This window comes from Oncorhynchus gorbuscha, unplaced genomic scaffold (assembly GCF_021184085.1).
Source record: "Oncorhynchus gorbuscha isolate QuinsamMale2020 ecotype Even-year unplaced genomic scaffold, OgorEven_v1.0 Un_scaffold_9553, whole genome shotgun sequence".
Taxonomy (NCBI): Eukaryota; Metazoa; Chordata; class Actinopteri; order Salmoniformes; family Salmonidae; genus Oncorhynchus; species Oncorhynchus gorbuscha.
In genome coordinates this window covers 1-7,500 of record NW_025752499.1, presented here as the reverse complement: position 1 = coordinate 7,500, position 7,500 = coordinate 1, and the positions used below count along the sequence as shown (strand labels likewise).

The window sequence follows — 7,500 nt, the reverse complement described above, 5'->3', positions numbered from 1 at the left end:
GATGGACGGGCAGCGGTTGGGGGAGAGAGAGAGATGGACGGGCAGCGGTTGGGAGAGAGAGAGAGAGATGGATCTGGGCAGCGTTTGGGGGCAGAGAGAGAGAGATGGACGGGCAGCGGTTGGGGAGAGAGAGAGATGGATCTAAGCGGTTGGGGAGAGAGAAGGGGGATAAAAGATAGTTAATGTACAAAATCTGTCCCTCTATAATAATCAAATTCCTGCTTCCTGAAAGATAAAAATTCTCCGCTCTTTTTCTGTCTTTACCTTGCGGTTGACTCTCCGTCGGCCACGTCATGCGTCTGAACTCGTACAGTAGAGGGGTGAGCAGGGGGTTCCTGCCCCGGTGCATATCTGGTCTGGAGGGCCCTGCGGATCACGGTTGAGACAAGCAGGCTGGCAGGTGTGAGGCAGGTAGAAGATACGGTCTGTGGGGGCGCCGGTGTGAGGGCTCGTGGGGAATCCGGTCATTACTGAAGGTGTATGGGAGTCTGCAGGTGCGGGGGCGGAGGGAGGGGCTTGGGGAGGAGGGGGCAGAGACTGCTGGGTGTTGGATAGGCTGTAGGACGTGAGAGTCTGGATGTTGCCAGTCTGAAGGACATACATTCTGGACGGTATGCGAGTGAAGTAGAGTTACCGAATAGATTCCTATAAAACTGCATATTTGTGAGTGTGGCTCTTTAGTAAGAGATTATAATATATATAATAATATATGCCATTTAGCAGACGCTTTTGGCCAAAGTCGATTTACAGTCATGTGTGCATCCATTCTAATGTATGGGTGGTCCCGGGGATCGGAACCCAATACTCCCTGGTGTTACAAGCGCCATGCTCTACCAACAGAGCTAATAGCAGTAGGAGAAGGGAACTAATTCATGCAGATTTGATTATTTTTTTATGATCATACATTTCCTGTCCTCTCTCACCTGGATGAGTTTCCAGGAGAACCAGTTGGAGGTTGGGGCTGCATGACTTTAGGGGGCGTGGCTGTACTGGGTCAATCCGGTGCGAGAGCCTCCTGGCGTGGGAATGTATGGAGAAGTACTCTTCTTCGCCATCTGATACTTAGGACTGTTGAGGATGGGGGGAGACAGAGGAACAGGAGGAAGAAGGGGGATCAGGGAGAAAAGGGGTAAATGTAGCAGAGAGGAACAGGAGGGAAGAAGGGGGATCAGGAGAAAAAAGGTAAATGCTTAACAGAGAGAGGAACAGGAGGGAGGAAGAAAGGGGGAGTCAAGGAGAAAAGGGGTAAATGTAGCAGAGAGAGGAACAGGAGGGAAGAAGGGGGGTCCAAGGAGAAAAGGGGTAAATGTAGCAGAGGAGGAGAGAGGAACAGGAGGGAAGAAGGGGGGATCTAGGGAGAAAAAAGGGTCGATGTAGCAGTGAGAGAGAGAGAGAGAACAGGAGGGAAGAGAGAGAATCAGGAGAAAAGGGGTAAATGTGTAGCAGTGAGAGGAGAGAGGAACAGGAGGAAGAAGGGGGAATCAGGGAGAAAAGGGTAAATGAAGAGAGAGGAACAAGAGGGAATCAGGGAGAGAAAGGCAATGTAGCAGAGAGAGGAACAGGAGGGAAGAAAGGGGGGTCCAGGGAGAAAAGGGTAAATGTAGCAGAGATGAGAGGAACAGGGAGAGAAAATTGGGGAAAGCAGCCAAGATGAGAACCATGAGAAACAAATAAATCAGAGAAAAAGGTGCAAATGCAGCAGGAGATGAGGAACAGGAGGGAAGAAGGAGATTAGGGAGAAAGGGTAAATGTAGCAGTGAGAGGAGAGAGATTAACAGGAGAGGAGACAAGAAGGGGGTCAGGGAGAAAAAGGCAAATGTAGCAGTGAGAGGAGAGAGGAACAGGAGGAAGAAGGGGGTCAGGGAGAAAAGGGGTAAATGTAGCAGTGAGAGGAGAGAGGAACAGGAGGGAAGAAGGGGGGAATCAGGAGAAAAGGGGTAAAATGTAGCAGAGAGAGGAACAGGAGGGAAGAAGGGGGGGGTCAGGGAGAAAGGGCAAATGTAGCAGAGAGAGGGAACAGGGAGGAAGAAGGGGGGGATCAGGGAGAAAAGGTGTAAATGTAGCAGAGAGGAACAGGAGGGAAGAAGGGGGGTCAGAGAGAAAAGGGGTAAATGTAGCAGTGAGAGGAGAGAGGAACAGGAGGGAAGAAGGGGGGTCCCGGGAGAAAAGGGTAAATGTAGCAGTGAGAGGAGAGAAGGAACAGGAGAGAGGGAAGAGGAGGGGAATCAGGGAGAAAGAAGGTAAATGTGGCAGTGAGAGGAGAGGGAAGACAGGAGGGAAGAAGAGGGGAATCAGGGAGAAAGAAATTAAATGTAGCAGAGAGGAACAGGAGGGAAGAAGGGGGGTCAGGAGAAAAGGGGTAAATGTAGCAGAGAGAGAGAGGAACAGGAGGGAAGAGAGAGGGTCAGGGAGGAAAAGGGGTAAATGTAGCAGAAGGTGGGAAGAGGGAAAGAAAAGGGGGATCAGGGAGGAAAAAGGTGTAAAATGTAGCAGAGAGAGAGAGGAACAGGAGGAAGAAGGGGGGTCAGGAGAAAAGAGGGTAAATGTAGCAGTGAGGAGGAGAGAGGAACAGGAGGGAAGAGGGATCAGGAGAAAGGGGTAAATGTAGCAGTGAGAGGAGACAGGAGGAAGAGGGGGATCCAGGGAGAAAAGGTGTAAATGTGGCAGAGAGAGGAACAGGAGGGAAGAAAGGGGGGGGATCAGGAGAAAAGGTGTAAATGTAGCAGAGAGAGGAACAGGAGGGAAGAAGGGGGGTCAGGAGAAAAGGGTAAATGTAGCAGTGAGGAGGAGAGAGGAACAGGAGGGAAGAAGGGGGTCAGGGAGAAAAGGTGTAAATGTAGCAGAGAGAGGAACAGGAGGGAAGAAGGGGGTCAGGGGAGAAAGAAGGGTAAATGTAGCAGTGAGAGGAAGGAACAGGAGGGAAGAAGGGGGGTCAGGGAGAAAAGGGTGTAAATGTAGCAGTGAGAGGAGAGAGGAGGAACAGGAGGGAAGAAGGGGGATCAGGAGAAAAGGTGTAAATGTAGCAGTGAGAGGAACAGGAGGGAAGAAGGGGGTCAGGGAGAAAAGGGGTAAATGTAGCAGAGAGGAACAGGAGGGAAGAAGGGGGGTCAGGGAGAAAAGGGGTAAATGTAGCAGTGAGAGGAGAGAGTGAAACAGGAGGGAAGAAGGGGGGTCAGGGAGAAAAGGGGTAAATGTAGCAGTGAGAGGAGAGAGGAACAGGAGGGAAGAAGGGGGGTCAGGGAGAAAAGGGTAAAATGTAGCAGTGAGAGGAGAGAGGAACAGGAGGGAAGAAGGGGGGATCAGGGAGAAAAGGGGTAAATGTAGCAGAGAGAGGAAGGGAACAGGAGGGAAGAAGGGGGATCAGGGAGAAAAGGGGTAAATGCAGCAGAGAGAGAACAGAGGGAAGAAGGGGGGTCAGGGAGAAAAGGGGTAATGTAGCAGTGAGAGGAGAGGGAACAGGAGGGGAAGAAGGGGATCTAGGGAGAAAAGGTGTAAATGTAGCAGAGAGAGGAACAGGAGGGAAGAAGGGGTCAGGGAGAAAAGGGGTAAATGTAGCAGTGAGAGGAGAGAGGAACAGGAGGGAAGAAGGGGTCAGGGAGAAAAGGGGTAAATGTAGCAGTGAGAGGAACAGGAGGGGAAGAAGGGGGTCAGGGAGAAAAGGGGTAAATGTAGCAGTGAGAGGAGAGAGGAACAGGAGGGAAGAAGGGGGATCAGGGAGAAAAGGGGTAAATGTAGCAGTGAGAGGAGAGAGGAACAGGAGGGAAGAAGGGGGGTCAGGGAGAAAAGGGTAAATGTAGCAGTGAGAGGAGAGAGGAACAGGAGGAAGAAGGGGGGATCAGGGAGAAAAGGGGTAAATGTAGCAGTGAGAGGAGAGAGGAACAGGAGGGAAGAAGGGGTCAGGGAGAAAAGGGGTACATGTAGCAGTGAGAGAGAGAGAGGAACAGGAGGGAAGAAGGGGGTCAGGGAGAAAAGGGGTAAATGTAGCAGTGAGAGGAGAGAGGATGTCCATTTTCAAGGAATGTCACAAGATTTACACTGTGTGTGTGGTACTCACTCTGTTCGTGCAAGCTGATTGGGCTGGGAGGGTGTAGGAGGGATAGAGGAGGGGGGGGAGAGGGGATGGGGGATTTAGTGGGGTCCCACTGGGGGTTATGGTGTTCCCCCCACTGTGATACTGGACCACGGGGCCCTTGGTCCTCAATGCTCCTACAGAGAGAGAGAAAATGGTTAACGACATCCCAATGAAGTAGAGACTAGAGTTATCCAATGAAGGACAGGTCAAGGTTCCGTCATGTACAGTATAATATGTGATCCTGCTGGGTTATTAAAGATGGATTGATTGGTTAAGTGATTGGTTTGATTGTTCATATATGAAATGATTGATTGAATAGAGTGAGTGTTACCCATGCTGGGGCGTGTCCTCTGCTGGCCAGCCATCTTCTTCTCCTGGGTGTTGGCACAGTTGGTCTTCAGGTTGAACATGGGCTCCAGCCTGGTTGAACCGCGGTAGATCCACTCACTACGCTTGTCATCCTGAAGGAGAACAAATAACCATACAAACGGATTACCACAGAGACCACTTTTCAGTCATTTAATTGCTTTATCTTATCTACCTTATTTTCACATTTTGTTGAGTGTCTGAAGAAGTAGTATAAAAATGTGATTCAAAACCAGAAACTAAACTATCCCCGTTTATAACATGCTGCGACCGTCATGTTAAATCAGACTATAAATAATATTGGCTGGTAATCAAATCCCAGTGATGATGTCATCATACCAGGAAGAGGATCTTGACGAGGCTGCCGTCCACCTCCTCCACTCTGCTCCTCCACCATGTCCCTCCCACTCTGTCTTGATGACCTGGCCTGCCTTCAGCAGCACCATGGGCCTGTTGGGGTATGACGTTATATATTCCTCTATGAAGTCTTTACACGATGCATCCTCTATGTCCTCCCATGTACGCTTCACTGGGGGAGAAAATATGATGGGGAGAGGAAGAGGAGAGATGGTGAGAGAAGATGTGAAGAGGGTAAGCTGAGGTCACATCCCAAAACCAGATTGATAGGAGAAAAAGAGAGCATATTGAAAGGAAAGAGAGGACATGAAGACAGAAAGGAGGGTTCTTACTTGGTCTGCAGACAGGATAGAGCTCAGGCAGGGTCACGTAGGAGGCATAACTGTCGTCGTCAAAGAAGATCAGGAACCAGAGGATGAAACACACAACAGACAAGAGGTGAAACAGCTTCCAACCCTTCACAACCAGAGGATATTAGAAACAGCTTCACAACAGACACACAGAGGATATTAGAAACAGCTTCACAACCCTTCACCAGACACACAGAGGATATTAGAAACAGCTTCACAACCCTTCACCAGACACACAGAGGATATTAGAAACAGCTTCACAACCCTTCACCAGACACACAGAGGATATTAGAAACAGCTTCACAACCCTTCACCAGACACACAGAGGATATTAGAAACAGCTTCACAACCCTTCACCAGACACACAGGAGGGATACTGACAAGAGGATACAAACAGCTTCACAACCCTTCACCAGACACACAGAGGATATTAGAAACAGCTTCACAACCCTTCACCAGACACAGAGGATATTAGAAACAGCTTCACAACCCTTCACCAAACACACAGAGGATATTAGAAACAGCTTCACAACCCTTCACCAGACACACAGAGGATATTAGAAACAGTACAACCCTTCACCAGACACACAGAGGATATTAGAAACAGCTTCACAACCCTTCACCAGACACACAGAGGATATTAGAAACAGCTTCACAACCCTTCACCAGACACACAGAGGATATTAGAAACAGCTTCACAACCCTTCACCAGACACACAGAGGATATTAGAAACAGCTTCACAACCCTTCACCAAACACACAGAGGATATTAGAAACAGCTTCACAACCCTTCACCAGACACACAGAGGATATTAGAAACAGCTTCACAACCCTTCACCAAACACACAGAGGATATTAGAAACAGCTTCACAACCCTTCACCAGACACACAGAGGATATTAGAAACAGCTTCACAACCCTTCAGACACACAGAGGATATTTGAAACAGTTTCACAACCCTTCACCAGACACAGAGGATATTAGAAACAGCTTCACAACCCTTCACCAGACACACAGAGGATATTTGAAACAGCTTCACAACCCTTCACCAGACACACAGAGGATATTAGAAACAGCTTCACAACCCTTCACCAAACACACAGAGGATATTAGAAACAGCTTCACAACCCTTCACCAGACACACAGAGGATATTAGAAACAGCTTCACAACCCTTCACCAGACACACAGAGGATATTAGAAACAGCTTCACAACCTTCACCAGACACACAGAGGATATTGTGAAACAGCTTCACAACCCTTCACCAGACACAGAGGATATTAGAAACAGCTTCACAACCCTTCACCAGACACACAGGATATTAGAAACAGCTTCACAACCCTTCACCAGACACACAGAGGATATTAGAAACAGCTTCACAACCTTCACCAGACACACAGAGGATATTAGAAACAGCTTCACAACCCTTCACCAGACACACAGAGGATATTAGAAACAGCTTCACAACCCTTCACCAAACACACAGAGGATATTAGAAACAGCTTCACAACCCTTCACCAGACACACAGAGGATATTAGAAACAGCTTCACAACCCTTCCAGACACAGACACACAGAGGATATTAGAAACAGCTTCACAACCCTTCACCAGACACACAGAGGATATTAGAAACAGCTTCACAACCTTCACCAGACACACAGAGGATATTAGAAACAGCTTCACAACCCTTCACCAGACACACAGAGGATATTAGAAACAGCTTCACAACCCTTCACCAGACAGCACAACCCTTCACCAGAGGATATTAGAAACAGCTTCACAACCCTTCACCAAACACACAGAGGATATTAGAAACAGCTTCACAACCCTTCACCAGACACACAGAGGATATTAGAAACAGCTTCACAACCTTCTTCACCAAACACACAGAGGATATTAGAAACAGCTTCACAACCCTTCACCAGAACCCTTCACAAACACACAGAGGATATTAGAAACAGCTTCACAACCCTTCACCAGACACACAGAGGATATTAGAAACAGCTTCACAACCTTCACCAGACACACAGAGGATATTAGAAACAGCTTCACAACCTTCACCAGACACACAGAGGATATTAGAAACAGCTTCACAACCCTTCACCAAACACACAGAGGATATTAGAAACAGCTTCACAACCCTTCACCAGACACACAGAGGATATTAGAAACAGCTTCTACAACCCTTCACCAGACACAGAGGATATTAGAAACAGCTTCACAACCCTTCACCAAACACACAGAGGATATTAGAAACAGCTTCACAACCCTTCACCAGACACACAGAGGATATTAGAAACAGCTTCACAATCTCTTCACCAGACACACAGAGGATATTAGAAACAGCTTCACAACCC

At 48.2% G+C, this 7,500-nt stretch overlaps 1 long non-coding RNA gene across 1 annotated transcript; it reads right to left on the bottom strand.

The window, feature by feature from the left end:
• Positions 1-4,112: 4,112 nt before the first annotated feature.
• On the bottom strand, positions 4,113-4,843 carry LOC124030159. Its single transcript, XR_006837911.1, has 3 exons — positions 4,778-4,843; positions 4,404-4,533; positions 4,113-4,206 (listed from the first exon to the last, which is right to left on the bottom strand). It is a non-coding gene; the product is annotated as an uncharacterized LOC124030159 (long non-coding RNA).
• Between the last annotated feature and the right edge of the window lie 2,657 nt (positions 4,844-7,500).